Consider the following 17,141-nt stretch of genomic DNA (forward strand, 5'->3'; position numbering starts at 1 on the left):
TTTATTCACACATTCTACATTAGCAGTTTAGTATTTTTGTATCTTTTCGGTTTGAACGGCAGTTTTTTCTAGCGGTGTCATATGAAATTGTCACCCATAATTATGACCCTAGTATCGATCTATTGCATTTCAATCTGTTTTAGGGTTAGGGCTAGGGGTGGGGGGGAAGGGTATATTTTTTTCTTCACAAATGTAAATAAACCCAATCTGTTTCTTAAGCGAGGGATATATTCATACGGCACAGAATGTTTTTTTTTACCTCAATAGACGTCATTGATTGCTTGAAATTGCAGAAATTGAATAAAAAACAACAACAAATATCTTACAAACTACAGAATTTTCTCAATAAGGCCAAGAGAAAAAGTTCTTTTATAAACACATTCTACCAGTATACGAAGTTTAAAATGTTTTAGTTACCTAGAAATTATGTTAAAAACTGCCGTTCAAACCGAAAAGATCCGTATTTTTTGATATTTCAGAAGAAATCTTTTAAAGCATATTTGTCTGCCAAGATAAGAAAACAAGAAACACAATAGTATGACACTGCCGCCCCTTTAATTTACTTCTATTTTATCTAAAAATATGTCGTATTAAACGTAGGATACTAACAGACAATCAATCAATCGACGAGTGAATATCTACCAATTTGTTTTTTAATACATTCATCTATGCTAAAAGGTCATAGTATCACGGTGATTATAGATACATAGATATATTCATAAAAAATCATTAGATGTTATGTATAGTAATGTGACGAATTACGTCCAAATATTTATGTACTTTAAAAAGTATTCAGTGTTAATTGCAATAATTGTATAATATCCCCTGAATACACGAAAATGTAGAACGTTTAGGTTGCAGGAGTTGAAAGTGAGTTGAGGCTTCCTTGTTTTTGCATGCTTGGTAGTACGGTTATTTAAAAAAATGCAGTTACTTTAATTGCATCAACATCTTTCCGTCTGTAATTTCAAGGTTTGCGATTTCACCAGATTATTAATGGTGGAATACCGGGTTTTGGCAAAACGGTTTGATAGAATAAATACCGTAAAGGAATGTTGAAGCAAATTAAATAATGTTTTGTTTGAATAATTAGTTATTCAATAGTTAACAAATAAGATTCTATTTTGTCGTTTGGCAGCAATTTTTAGGCAGCAAATTTTGAAGCTTGCTGGCCACTTGTTTACGTTCTCGAGAAGAGGTTAATCACTGGAGTATAAGTATAACCTCTTGAGTTTTGCTGGTATACCGCAGTTTACAGTCCAAAATTCTACTGCTCTGTGTTATTTTCCTCTCAGGCCCCTAGAGTTTATTCAGGAGAGAATATTTCGCTGTTTCTTCGGACGGTCGAAATTGAAATGTGTCCTCACACAATGCGCCAGTTATAGTCTCACTGCTATTATCTTATGTCTCACAATATCCTTCATCATGGAGAAAATAAATCATCGATGAAGAATATTAACTGTCGTACCTTGTTTGATACTCTGACAATCAATCAGAATATTACTCGAAAATGAGCTATGTAAACGAAGAAAATAAACGTGTTAAAAAAGACGGAAAGGCTACATTACATTATATTCTTCTCGACATGCTTAAGAGCCCGGATATCACAATAAATATAATTTTATAAGAGGTTTTCTCAGGTTGCGTTCACCTGAGGCTAAAAAATAGAAACATCAACAGCAGTCCAGTGTTTCTACTAAGATTTAGTTCTATAATTTTCAATCCATAATATGTAAGTAAATTTTTTTGCTAGCCAAATAACTTTAGAGATGTTACATCTATGATGATTATTTGTTATTTGTTGTGATGATTATATGTGATTTTCACCAAAATTTTAAAACTAAAAAGATAAGCTTTCAGACTGAAGAAAGAAAGAAAGAACTAGACGTACTTTCACATAATACGAAACAAAAATAGTAAATTAATAGTTTAGTTTAGATTTGGTCGAGTTGATTTACTGAAAAAAAAAAAGGGTGTTCAAGAGAGAAGCCTCAAATGTTTCAACCGACCAGTGTCATGTACAAATACTAAGAAAAAGTAAAAATAAAAAAAAGAAAGAAAAATGCTGGCTCTAAAACACAAGGTTAGTTCCAGAGTGTGAAATCAATAATGCTTCTAGAACGAACGTCCTACACTTCTCAGAAAACTACGTAATTTCATGCTATGCAATACAGAAATGAAACATTCATTTCCAATCGGATTCATGTAAATACAAACCATTAGTATGTTGCCAGCCAGGTCGGGTGTTCAACAGCATTAATATGTACAAATCTATGCAAACAAGTCAGACACTCAACTTTGATTTTCTCTCTTCTGTTTCCTAATAACCTGACAAAGGGTCAAAGAGAAAAATGTTATTACATGTTTATTGCAATTTTGTCGATAGTATTATATATGTGAATGTGTGGTTGTGTGTCTGTGTGTGAGTGTATGTGTATGTCTATCTATCTATCTCTATATATTTATACTCTTTTGCTTGTTTCAGTCATTTTGACTGCGGGCATGCTGAAACACTGCCTTCAATCGAAACAATCGACCCAGGACGTATTATTTGTAAGCCTAATACTTATTCTATCTGTCTCCTTTGCCAAACTGCTAGGTTACGAGGTCATATACACTACAACATCGTTTGTCAAGGGATGGTATGGGGACAAACATAGACACAAACACACAAACATACACACACACACATGGCAGAATCGTTAGCACGCTGCATGAAATGCTTAGCAACGTTGTGAGTTCAAATTCCGACGAGGTCGACTCTGCCTTTCATTCTTTCGGGGTCGATAAATTAAGTACCAGTAAAACACTGGGGGCGATGTAATCGATTATCCCCATTCTCTTAATTTTCAGGCCTTGTGCCTATAGTAAAAAAGATATATATATAAATATATACATATACGACGGGCTTCTTTCAGATCCCGTCTACAAAATCCACTCACAAGGCTTTGGTCGATTCGAAGTTGCAGTAGAAGAGATTTGCCGAAGGTGCCGCGCAGTGGGACTGAACCCGGAACAATGTGGTTAGGAAGCAAGCTTCTTAGCACACAGCCCACTCCAGCGCCTATATATATATATATATATATATATATATGCGCAGTAATGATTATGTAGGTAAAAATCTCCAGCCAAACGAACTTGGATTCAGTCCCACTGCTGGAGGTCCGGGTTAGTAGTCATTTGTATATATTTATATGTTCATATGTATGTGTTTTTGTGTCTGTGCTTGTCTCCCACTGAACACTTGACAGCCAATGAGGTTTGTTTGCGTCCTGGTACCTTAGATGTTTGGCAAAATAAATTGATAGAATAAGTACCAAGGTTAAAACAATTCCTGTAACATATTTTTAAGACTAAATCTCATGAAAGCCTAGCATGGCTGAGAAATGTAAAAGATAAAATCTATAGTTGTACATAAGTGCGTGTGCGTGTGTGTGTGTGGGGGGGGGGTGCCTGTGCCTGTGCATATGTGTCTGTATGTGCGTATGCGCGTGTGTGTTTGTAAATCTGTGCTTGTTACAAGCCTTTCTATTTCTAGCACCTATCGATTCCTCACGTATGAAATGTAGGTCCAACTTTCATAAAATAATTGTCCTGCGATATATCTGATATAATTCGGATGTACTTTTGCATTTCAACTCATAAATTATTTTGTTTTTTCCAATTATTTTATACTATTCTTACTTAGAGCTATTTCTTATTTAGTTAGAAAAAAAAAGTGCATTTGAAAGAAAAACACAAAAGAAAACACTCATTCATTTTCAATTACTGTGGACACAACGAAATATAAATATTTTTCTGATCTAGATTGTCATACTTCGAAAAGCTTTTAAAGAAATGCTTTAAAGAAATAAATATCAAATATATTCCGCCAGACATTCACTAATGTTTCAGTTGCTTGATTTAATAAATATTTAGGAAGACATCTCAGATTTCTCTGTATCTTGTTATTTATATTTTAACAAGAGAAGTGAAACAAATGAATATTTGTACTGGGCGATATGAGAACTGAATTAGAAATAACATAAAACTGTGAGCAAAATTACTAATGAAGCTTTCAGAATTTTCATTTAACAGTATTTGATGCTCTGTTAATCTGGTTTATTTTCTTCGTTTATTTTCGGGTAATATTCTGATTGATTGCTAGAGTGTCAAAACAAGGTACGACAGTTAATATTCTTCATCGATGATTTATTTTCTCCATGATGAAGGATATTGTAAACACATAAGATAATAGCAGTGAGACTATAACTGACGCATTGTGTGAGGAAACATTTCAATTTCGACCGCCCGAAGAAACAGCGAAATATTCTCTCCTGAATAAACTCTAGGGGCTTGAGAGGAAAATAACACAGACAGAGCAGTAGAATTTTGGATTGTAAACTGCGGTATACCAGCAAAACTCAAGAGGTTATACTTATACTCCAGTGATTAACCTCTTCTCGAGAATGTAAACAAGTGGCCAGCAAGCTTCATTATTCTCTGAAAGATAATGAACTGGATTTTAGAAAGCTAAATAGTTATCTGTTAGGATATAAAAGAGAATTTCAAAATCAAATATATGATTTTTATACATTTCTTTCCTCACATAAATAACCGTATGCATATGAATAATTATTATTATACGCTGATAGATTTGGTCTAATGTCCTCAATTTCTAGTGAGTCACAAAGTTTCGGCAGTTGAGCCAATCAGCTACTGCTTCTGATGCTGTTGGCTCGCTCCGGTTCGAATAACTACAAAAATAGAATAATTAAGTGTTGTAAATAATACACTGACAGACTTAGAAGAACGTCCGATCAGATGCTGTGCAGTAGGAAGCGTGTTAGCCAGAATCATAGGAAGGTAGAGCAAATTAGTTTGCGGTACTCGTTTCGGCTCTATACTCACACCATTTTTTACTTTTCTTCTGATAGGGTCGAGAACATGGGTGGGCAATCCGTGGGGGTGGAGTTACAGTATTGTTATATAAAAACAAAAATATTTATGTCTTTCGTCCGGACAAACACTAAATATTTTCAATATCTTTCCGTTTGTCTCGTCTCTAGCTCTCCCTCTCTCCCCCTCCTCTCTCTCTCTCTCTCTCTCTATATATATATATATATATAGAGAGAGAGGGAGAGAGAGATACAAATAAAGAAAAACAATAGATAGAGAAATGTACTGTCTCTAATGAGCTTACGCGCGTTTCGGATGGGTTGGAATTTCAAAATGCTGAGATGAAGTAACCATTCATATTACTGGACCCCATATTTGATCGACAAAGCTCTAATAATATAGGGAAAAGTATACTTACATCACACTGTATTGTATAAATTTGATAAGTATAGGATAGTTTTAAATTTCTTTATATTTGTAGAAAGTTAATGGATCAAATATGGGATCAATTAATACGCATGTTTACTGCATCACAGAATGTTTAAATACCCATCTGAATCAAGTATGAGCGAATTAAAGGATATAAAATTCTTCATTCTTTTGTTTTCTTTTCTATACTCTGTGACCTGTTACTAAAATTATTTCCGTGATTGAAAAGTAATTTTAAGGCCGACATGGATTACAGTGGCTTTTATTGAAGAATTGTTTAATTAAGCAAGTTTGATACCTCACGTAGTGCTTATAAACTATTCACTTGGACTTTAAACCCATATTACACTTCACACACGCGCACACGTTTGCACGCGCACACACATATGCTGTTGTCACTTATGTGTCGTACCCTACATAACTCAGGCTAACTGACACCAACAACCTGTTGCCTATACCATGTGGAGTATATAATTGAAGAACTAACTGAAGCACAGACATGACAGGAACCGGCATAGAAGCTAGATATTCTAACATGTATAATTTCGGTTTTCTGGAATGTACAATGAATATATTTTAGCCTACATTATTCAAATATTCTACCATGCATAATTCGAATATCTTGCGTACATAATTGAGATACTCTAGCCATGTAATTAACTTATATTATAAAATATAATTGCGATAATTAACCTAATTGAGATATTAACCTACTATGCCTAAGATATTAACCTAATATACCTGTTCCTTGTGTCGAAAATCTTAATCTTACTTATTTTAGGCCCATTTCGTCTTTATATGTTCAAGATGGAGGTCTGTCTTGAGCAACTAACTCTTACGTCTTTAACTATAATTAACAATTTCAGGTCTGAAGACGTCAGTGACGTCATGCGACATAAAAAAAGCACTTATTCACTCTAAGATTACTGTTATGTTGTTAACCATACGATGCATTCACGTTCATTTACCTGAATTAATACAGTGTATTATTATAAACTAGCAGTATCGCCCGGCGTTGCTCGGGTTTGTAAGGGAAATAACTATATAAGCATTTTTAGAGATGTAAAGTATAATAGCCATCTCAATATGGCTAACCACAAAGGGGGGTGTTACTGTAGCTTTTTACGTTCTGAGATTTAATAATAAATTTTTAGAGAGTTACTTCCCTTATATATGCCAACAATGCATTAAAAATGTGAACAATTGATTGTATTTTTTTTTAATCGTAGACTCATCGTAGACGCGCGCTAATACCCAGAAGGGCTCGGCATGAATCACGACTATAAGATACCCGGTTTTGGTTAAACTGCACCGCAAAATGTTGGGAGTACATAGGAATCTATATCGTAGGAGACAGACAGCATACAACTTCACTTTTATATATAAAGATATACAGACAGAGAAATAGGTAGGTAGGTAGGTAGGTAGGTAGGTAGGTAGGTAGGTCGGTCGGTCGGTCGGTCGGTAGGTAGGTAGGTAGGTAGAAAGCTAGACAGATATATTGATAGATAGATAGACAGACATGCATATTATTTCTTAAAAATTTATATTCAAAAATATCTATTTATTACGCACGAAGCATACTTTGTATTCTCGTAAAAAATATGCACAAGTAAAATATATTACCTTTTATATCATACTAGCAGTATTGCCCGGCGTTGCTCGGGTTTGTAAGGGAAATAACTATATAAGCATTTTTAGAGAGTTATAGCAAAAAAATGCATTGAAAATGGAATAAAAAATGATGATAATTTTTTTTTTAAATCGTTGACTCAGTGTCTTCAAGCCATGAAGTCGTTGTTCTAAAAGAACGCTGGTTTCCTTAGCAACGCATTACGACGTTGATTTCTTTACACTCCCTTCCCCACAGCTTCACGAGGGAGGGAAGGGGGAGAAGCAAACAGGTGCAGCTGTGAGCGTGGACGCCAACTCCGCCGCTATCGACACACGATGCATTTTATGCATTAAAATGGAATAAAAAATGATGTTAAATTATTTTTAAAATCGTAGACTCATCGTTGACGCGCGCTAATAGTCAGACGGGCTCGATATGAATCACGACTATAAGATACCCGAATTTGGTTAAACTGCACCGCAAAATGTCGGAGGAGTTAGGAATCTAAATCGAAGGGGACAGACACTCACACAACTAGAGTTTTATATATATAGATTTACGGTCTTGCTATCATTTAGTTGCACTGTATTTCATTTTTCATTTCGATACACACGTTTTACATCTAACAGAACATTTGGACTTATAAAAAAGAACATAGAAATAATTTCACGACATTTTGTTCCACTGAGAATAATAAAATTGAATGTAGCGTTTTAAAAAAAAAGCAGGTAGTTAAAAGTGCATCGTTATAAATTCACAGCTTCTCTTCATAATTCCCGTATATAAATGCTGTTACAAGCTGCCAACAACATTGTGAAAATGAAAGGTATGCAAGTACCGTCAGATTTCTGGGCAATTCGACAGGTGAAGTAACGCTTGTTGAAGCAAGTGAGCTGTCATCAAATCGCAAGGACTGTCAAACAGTAAGACATACATAACTGACAGTGAACAAAGATAAAAATAGTGAATAAGGATTTGAAACGTGCAATATTGTAAAGCACAGGAATTGGACAATTGAAACTGATTGATGCTTTACTAGAATGATGATGGGAAAAGAAGATGGTTCCAAGCAGAGCATTGAATGCTAAAACTTCAAAATTTAATAGAGCTTTGGAAGAAATTCTGTTAAAGTAAATGTTTGGGGAATTGGTGTAAAGTGGGAATATAATTAGGTTGTTACGAGCAAAAGCATAATTACAAAAGACACGTGAGCGTTAGGTCAACGTTACTAAAGTGCTAATACGTACTATTACGAGTACTTGTTTATATATTCTTGGTTTCCCCCAAGTGAAGAAAATTGGAAATTTCGAAAGTCTATTTCACTTGGATTAGTCATATGTTAGTGTTAATATGTTCATAGATAATAACTAATTTAGATACAATAGTCAGCTGTTTTGAAAGGGGAGATTTAGGTAACACAAGTACTAGACCGGTGCTTTATTTTATCGATTCTAGAGGGAGGAAAGTTAACTTTGGTGAGTTTGTTGCTAAATTATTAAAAGCATTGTTTACATTTAATCAGTGGTAGAAGTAACTATTTTCTGACGACACCTAAGCTCCCAGGGAAAGACCATATTTACTTTCGATCATGATAACTCATTAAAATGTAAAACGCAAATGGCATCATAAATCTGAAAATGTAAGCTATAAGATATGGAGATGAACAACATATAATAATGCCAGGATTATTGCCTCGTTTAACAACATTTTAAAATGTTTAATACATAGAATTACTTGGCACTTAGAAGCTTATTATCACAAATCTAATTAGAAACACCTTTCCATTCCAAGATGGAACTGCCACTCTCTTCTTAATGTGGATAAATATTGCAGTTGAAATCATTTTGTCAGATTTTTCAAATGACATGATCAGAAAATCTCTGCTCCACCGACGTCAGCATAATTCATAGTAGGGTCGAAGTGTCTTGATAGCAAGATGGTCAGTCAAGTAGATGAGATTAAAAATCGCAAGGATGCAATCAACGTCGTCAGCATGATCTGTCAGACCTCACACTTAATTAAGAAGATTATTTGGCTCTATTCTAAGAAGAATTTCACCAGATTATTAACCAGGATTTGTGTCATTACAAACTACTGTAGAATCGTTGCTGGTAATTAATGTTTTTCATGAAAACCGTTCACTTCTGCAGCTTAAGAAATCATGACATCAGTCATGCCTGTCATATTTGCCTTCCTGTCTTTGACATGTCATGTTAGTGGTGGAATATTTATTTTTCATACTTAAAACTTAATGCTCAACTACTCTAATACGACAAATGCTGGCCTAGATAATTTTTTTCAGCAGTCAACTATTTGAATTTTGCAACCAGGTTTTAGAGACTAGTCATGAATATGAAGATTCTGAGGAAAAAGCGATGTTGGGCATCGGTAAAGCGTGGAAATAAAAGGAATAACATTTATGACGTAAGAAATGAATATCGAAGAAATGAATATGAGCAATAAGAAGTTTGTTCCCCAACCACATGGTTTCGGGTTCAGTGCTGTTGCATGGCAACTTCGGTGTGTGTGCCTCGGGCCGACTAAAGGCTTGTGTGTGGATTTGGTCAATGGAAATTGAAAGAACCCCGTCGCATATATATATATATATATATATATATATATATATATATATATATATATGTGTGTGTGTGTTTGTGTGTGTGTGTGTGTGTGTGTGTGTAAGTATATGTGTGTGTTTTGGTGTGTTTATATCCATGTTGCTTAGAGGTTGGGAAAAAAGAAATTGATAGAGTAAGTACCAGGTTTTAAAAAAGTACTGGGACCGATTTATTCGACTAAAATTCTTTAAGGCAGCTGTCTAGCATGGCCAAAGTCTAATGACTGAAACAAGTAAAAGATATATGTAGACACACACACACACACACACACACATATATATATATTCTTTTATATGTTTCAGCCTTGAAGCTGCGGCCATACTGGGTTAACGCCATTGTAACCATCTTTTTTAATTGCCCAATTCTATAGGCTTGGCTTTTGGAGAAGGAGGCAGTTCGATATTGCTGTCCTCTTTTTAGTTTCCTGCCTTGGTATTGGTACATCTAAGATCTTGGGTAGTAAGAGATCAAATTGTTTCTTGAAAACATATACTCGCACTCTATGGAGATCTCTCAGATGTTTTCGCAAGGAGTTAAATAGCTGTGGACCCTTGAATGCCAAGCTATTGCAGTACATGATCCTCGCCCTAGATGAGACAGCTGGGACTTTTGGAAGAGTGTAGCGAAATCCGTTTCGAGGTCTGGTATAACTTTCAATTCCAATGTTTGGTCCCAGCTCCTCCAGTATCTTCCATATATATATATATTATATATATATATATATATATATATATATATATATATATATATATGGATATGTATATGTTGCTAATTATAAAGTATGTATTGCAAGGTATAAAAATGTTTTACGCACAGTAAAACTTATCTGAAGCACAACTCTGAGTGATATAAAAATATGATAGCTCCACCCCCTCTCAGTTTCTCCTTGAGGTCTATATATGTTGAGGTCAAAAGAACGATAGAGTACACCCTGTCATCACTCGCAACTGTCTATGACTTTGTTACATAACCAGACTTTCGCTAAATGTCTAAAATGTTTGTTGTTTTGCGAGCTGATATAAAAATCTTAAGGGCACCCTCACTCTTATCAACCAAGTAAAACATCTTAGATGCAACAGCTAGAAAAGGGAAAGAGAGAGAGAGAGAGAGAGAGCGAAAGAGAGAGAAGGTGTATGTGAAAGACCTGGGACTGCACCCAGCTTGTATTTGTTGCATCTCAATAGACTGGTGCACTGGAAAAGGGTCAAAACGAACACAATGGGTTTCACGATCCAGATAATGGAACTATGAGCTGAGGATGATGATGATGATAAATTTTTTATCGTTTATACCATGTGCCTTCACACGAAAAAAATAAAACTATTTTAATTAATAGACATGGTTTAAAATCTCATCATCTTGATTTGCATTGGAACTGATTAATTCCGTTCGTTAATGAATGTACTTAATCTCAAAAGTGTTCTTGTAATTATACTAATTTAGCAACTCATTAGTAGTTAAATTAGATGCTCTTTAGGACAATATATTATCTGATAGAAAGCAAATAGGTTTTTCTGCTTAAGAAACCATATTTGAAATGGTTTTGCACTTGATATGTTTTGCCCGTCAAAGCGTTTAACGCAGTGTAAATAGAATATTCTGTTATTCTGATATTGTGTTACATGATTCAATCATTTGACTGTGGCCATGCTGTAGCACCGTCTTAAACGGCTTACTCTTTGTAAACGTAGTAATTATTTTATCGATTAGCTTTGCCGAACCACTAGGTCACGGGGACGTAAGCACACCAACATCAGTTGTCAAGCGCGCTGGTTGGAGGGAAAACACAACGCAAGATACATATTCATGAATATATATATATATATTTCGGAAATGTACTTGCATAGCAAGTGACCTGAACTGATATCGTGTGCTGGAACGAAAACAATTGCAGCATGGAAAGTGCTTATAGGCCATTCAAGAAACACACAAAAACCGTTAGATTCACTTAAAAATTTTAATTTAATTCGCGAAAACATTTTCGTCGCTTTGAGATCGCGACCTGTTCCCTGACAAAATTCCGTGCTGCGACGAAAATATTTTGGCAAGCTAAATTTAAATAAATCTGATGGTTTTTTGTGCTTGGAACCACTCGAATATTCCAGAAGGTGCTCGAAAAATAAGGTGGGTTGCCTTAGTTCACTGGTAGTGAACAGCTGACACACTAATACATTTCCAGCGTTAGAAGCTGTGCAAAGGCAATAATAATAATAATAATAATAATATATAATAATAATAATAATGATAATAATAATAATAATGGTAATGATAATAATAATAATAATAATAATGATAATGATGATGATAATAATAATAATGATGATAATGATAATAATAATATAATAATAATAATTAATAATAATAATAATGATAATGATGATGATAATAATAATAATAATATAATAATAATAATAAATAATAATAATAATAATAATATAATGATGATGATGATGATGATGATGATGATAATAATAATATGATGATGATGATGATATAATAATAATAATAATAATGATAATGATGATGATAATAATAATAATGATGATAATGATAATAATAATAATAATAATAATAATGATAATAATAATAATAATATAATAATAATATATAATAATAATAATATATAATAATAATAATAATAATAATAATAATAATAATATGATGATGATGATGATGATGATGATGATAATAATAATATGATGATGATGATGATAATAATAATAATAATAAATAATAATAATAATAATAATATAATAATAATAATAATAATATAATAATAATATAATAATAATAATAATAATAATAAGAAGAAGAAGAAGAAGAAGAAGAAGAAGAATACATGAATATATAACATGAAGATATTTCGCTACTGCTCCCCGCAAGCTTTCAGTCATTCTATAACATCTCTTACCCTTCACTTGCCTTAGTGCGCTGAGTGTGTCTCGGTAAGCGATTGTAACAAACATGCAGACTAAAAGTAAATAACAACATCAATAACATTAATAATTATAATGAATACACTGTTAATATCCTAGCTTATGCACCGTCATCCAGCCAGAATGCGAATGGTGTCGATTGTGAAATAAATTTAACCATTTGTCGAAACATATTAACAAATGAAAAAAAAATGTTTTATTAATGTATATAGCAACCCTGTAAACATTAATAATGCATTGGATCTACCACTTGTTCAATGATTATATATATATATTTCCATAACAATAACCTCTGTATCTATATCACTTTATCACATTAAAGGAAATATCGTAAGCAAGTACGATACAACGAAGAGCTTCTGTTTCTGTCTGTCTCTCTCTTTTTCTCTCATTCTCTCTCTCTCTCTCTCTCTCCTCTCTCTTTCTCTCACACACATACACACATGTTTCCACATACATCTCAATAGTAAACAGACCATCCTCATTATATTGTTTTATCTGTGCGGACTGAACTTGTGCACCAAATTTGTTAACGTATTATTTTTCAATGTGTGCTGGGAGATAAGTTAGCACAATGCTTAGCGGCATTTCATCTGTCCTTACGTTCTGAGTTCAAATTCCGCCGAGGTCGATTTTGCCTTTCGTCTTTTCGGGGTCAATAAATTAAGTACCAGTTGCGTACTGAGGTTGATCTAATCGACTGACCGTTGTACCTAGAGTAGAAAAGATTATTTTTCACTGCACATTACACTGTACTTAATTGTTTGTAGGAAACAATCATGTCACGAATACCAGACACAAAACGTTGTCTGATTTTCAAGAAGGGCATATTTAGGGTGAGCCTCATTGTAGACTTAGCCAATAAAAGTTCGTACAAAAACTTGGGAATCCTTTCTTCCGCTATGTTTTTGGGACGTAAACACACCAACACAGGCTGTCAAGCGGTGGTTGAAGACAAACATATGTACACTCACGCACGCACGCACGCACGCACACACATATAAATACACTCGCAACATACACACACACACACACACACAAACATATATATAATATACGTTGCATATGTGTGTGTGTTTGTGTGACAGGCTTCTTTCAGTTTCCGTCTACCAAATGAAATCACAAGGCTTTGGTCAGCCCGAAGCTTTATTAGAAGACATTTTCCCACAGTGTCACACAGTGGGACTGAATCGGAAGGCACGTGCTTCGGAAGTTAACTTCTTACCACACTACCATGCCTGTGTTTATATATAGTTTATTTTCGTGACGTCACACTCTTGCTACTCTACATCAGGTGCACAGAATCATCAGAAACGTTATGACGGATAATTTATAGGCTTTGCCCCTCTTTATGTATAGAATTTTTGTCATGGAATATGGTGGTGGAGAGGAAATCTGATAAAGTAGCGATGGGGATAGGTGGAGAAGACATAAAAGAAAGAGGAACATGAAAAAAGAATACGGAAAACGAAAAAGAGGGAACAGAAGAGAAAAATACAATTCTATATTTAAGAGATGAGGAATTATATACATTATTTACATTTGTCGGATATTTGTCCTCATCTTGTTTGTTGTTAACACAACGTTTCAGCTGATATACCCTCCAGCCTTCATCAAGTGTCTTTGGGAAATTTCGAACCTGGGTTCTCATTCCTAAGATACTTTTCGATGTTATTATTATTATTATTATTATTATTATATTATTATTATTATTATTATTATTATTATTATTATTAGTAGTAGTAGTAGTAGTAGTAGTAGTAGTAGTAGTAGTAGTAGTAGTAGTAGTAGTGGTAGTAGTATTCAGGTCACTGCTTGGTATCGGACTCGGAATCTTGGGGTTATTAGTCCGCAATTCCGAGTTCGATTCCAAACAGTGAGCTAAATAATAATAATAATAGTAATAATAATAATAGAAGTAATAATAATGATAATAATAATAATAATTACATCGAAAAATACCTTAGCAATGAGAACCCATGTTAGAAATTTCCCCATGACACCTGATGAACGCTGGAGTGTATAACAGCCGAAACGTTGTGTTAGCAACAAACAAGATGAGGACAAATATTCGTGAAATGTAAATAATGTAAATAATGTAGAAGAGAAAAAAGGGGAAAGGGAAGAAAGAAGGAGTAAGGAACAATTAAATAATAGAAGAAATGAAGTGTCTATTGATATAGAAGAAGGAAGCGAGGTGGGCAGATTTTAGAATGGTTAAAAAATGCAATGAAATTTTTCAATAGAAAAAATAGCAAATCATGAACTTTACAACCAGTAGCAATTAATAGTAGAAATGGATGAGACAATAAGTGAATAAATGAATATTTTCATGACAGGTATAATAAATAACAACAGTGTAACCAATTGAAAGGAACGTAGGAAAAAAATATCGCAACAAAATATAGAGTAATAAAGGCAAAGGTATTTAAGGGTTAAATTCAATGAAGGAAAATATATTCCAGATGAATGGGTTCAAACAATTGAAGTGCAGGTCATAAGTAACAATTGAAGTGATAGCCATAAATAAAATAGATAATAATAAAAGAGAATAAGAATAATCACTCCTGCTCAGGTATCAGAAGATTAGATTTATCCACTATTCTCTCTGCGAAGAGTAGAAAGAAGGGAGAAAGGTGTCTTCAAAAGAGGAGGAGAAAGATATTTTCATTTGAGTGCCTGTATTTATATAAAATATTATATAAGTCGTCAGCTCTACATTTTCTACGACTGAAATACATCATACCACCGGCTAACCAAGTTTAACCAGTGGGAGCATAGCGCAATTTACGAGCTTTTCCTCAGCTTCCAACGTGTAAATGAAGTGGAATATGGTTGAAATGTGAACGCTGCTAATCTGAAAGCAATACAAGAAATTACATACATTAGTACCACGCCTATGACAATATGTATACTAGGGTATCTACAACAGCAGTACCAGCAGCAGTAGTAGCAGCAGTAGCATTAGTGATAGTAGTAGTAGTAGTAGTAGTAGTAGTAGTAGTAGTAGTAGTAGTAGTAGTAGTAGTAGTAGTTCAATAATTGAAGATACTTTGCCTTAGACTATTACTTTCTATAAAAAATTATATTTTGTTTCATTCTGATAATGCCTACCTACCTCCATGCATACATACGTACATACATCCATACCCACATACACACACACACACACATATATAAATGAGGTATGTATGTATATAAACAGCTGTCTGTCACTTAGTAGTTGGAATTTGTTGTCGGTAGACCAATTCTTATGCCGTATACCAGACGTTGCATGCAATGCGGCTCCAATGCTTCCAGGAATAGGCAAACGTCCTAAAATATTTCCTGATAATTAAAATGTTCACACAATCTTTTATTAATGCTGGTAATAAGAAAACTTCGTATTGTAATTGCATGTATCACAAATTGGTTTTTATATGTTATTTTGTCTTAATCAAAACTGCATTAGAGAAACATGTTGCAAAATTAAGCAAATGGATTTTAAATATTTCAAAACATTAATTTCTCTACTGCTCATAAGTTCTCTTTGATAATACATGCTTTCGTGATAATATCAGCTTTTGTTTTCAGGCATAATTAATCTACAGCTGCATTGGTCAATGTTACCTTCATTTCTTAAAATGGCAGAACGTATTTTGGCTGTTAAATTTAGCAAGGAAATCTACTGGGTAGTTCTTTCGTCTTTAACCGTATGTTTGACACGAAATGATTTACTGATCAGAGGTACGGATCACATATTTATCCGTTTTATTGAGCATTGGTGCCCATACCCAATATGATACTGTTATGGTATAAGGACATTAATTTTACTATCAACGAAGATCAAACTAACAGAAAGACCTCTACGCGGCTGCTTGACTTGCTAGATAATACTTACATATTTCGACTTAAACATCTCTTATCTTAATAAAAACAAAACATGCTTGGCAATGTAGTAGCTGCACTGTACCTGTGATCGTTCTGCTTTGGACACCTTTAATGATATGTTTGCTTCATTAAAGATGAGTCGTGTAAACAGCAAGAACTGACTCGAATTTACTGCACATTGTTAGCTCACATCCAGCACACGTATATTTGCTATATATATTAACACTTATATTAACCTAATGAGCATTTTATTTTTTCTCTTTCAATTTATAGATTTAACCAGTACAAATATCAAGGAACCCAAAAAGGCTATATACTGCCACAAGGAAATATATTCATAGAATAAACTATATTCTTTGATTGGATACATCGCAAACAAAATTGACATTTTACATTCTCAACACTGTTACATATTGGAATTACAATCATAAATATTGGTATGTAGTTAAAAACTTTCTCTTATTATCACTGCTTACAGGCTTGGTTATTTTGTTTCAGCTCCTGATATACTTATGCTTTTGACTCTACGTAAATAAATTTTTATGGAGAAAAAATCATATAATTTACTTTAGTGAGGTTGTATGAGAATAAAAAAATGAAGCATTAGCTTTTCATTGTATGACGTATGCTAGTACAGTCTAAGATTTCGTTCATCTCGTTTCTATAAAATTTACCTTTAAGCTTAAGAATAATATATAAAAGATAATAAAAAAAAGGCACTCAATTTCATATATAGATGAATTATAGGTTTCACAATAGAACCAATCAAGAAAAATGTTTCGAAATATCACTATA

The 17,141-nt window shown here is 33.7% G+C and overlaps 1 protein-coding gene across 2 annotated transcripts in view; it reads left to right on the forward strand.

Annotated features, from left to right (window-relative positions):
- The window catches only part of LOC115213303 (BAI1-associated protein 3-like), a 1,469,361-nt gene that overhangs the window by 141,202 nt on the left and 1,311,018 nt on the right, over window positions 1-17,141 (forward strand). For both annotated transcript variants that reach the window (XM_036504187.1, XM_036504188.1), the window contains exon 2: window positions 16,620-16,783. The gene's annotated coding sequence lies outside the window, so the exon portion shown is untranslated. The remainder of the gene's footprint in view (window positions 1-16,619; window positions 16,784-17,141) is intronic.

Source organism: Octopus sinensis, linkage group LG6 (assembly GCF_006345805.1).
Source record: "Octopus sinensis linkage group LG6, ASM634580v1, whole genome shotgun sequence".
Lineage (NCBI taxonomy): Eukaryota > Metazoa > Mollusca > Cephalopoda > Octopoda > Octopodidae > Octopus > Octopus sinensis.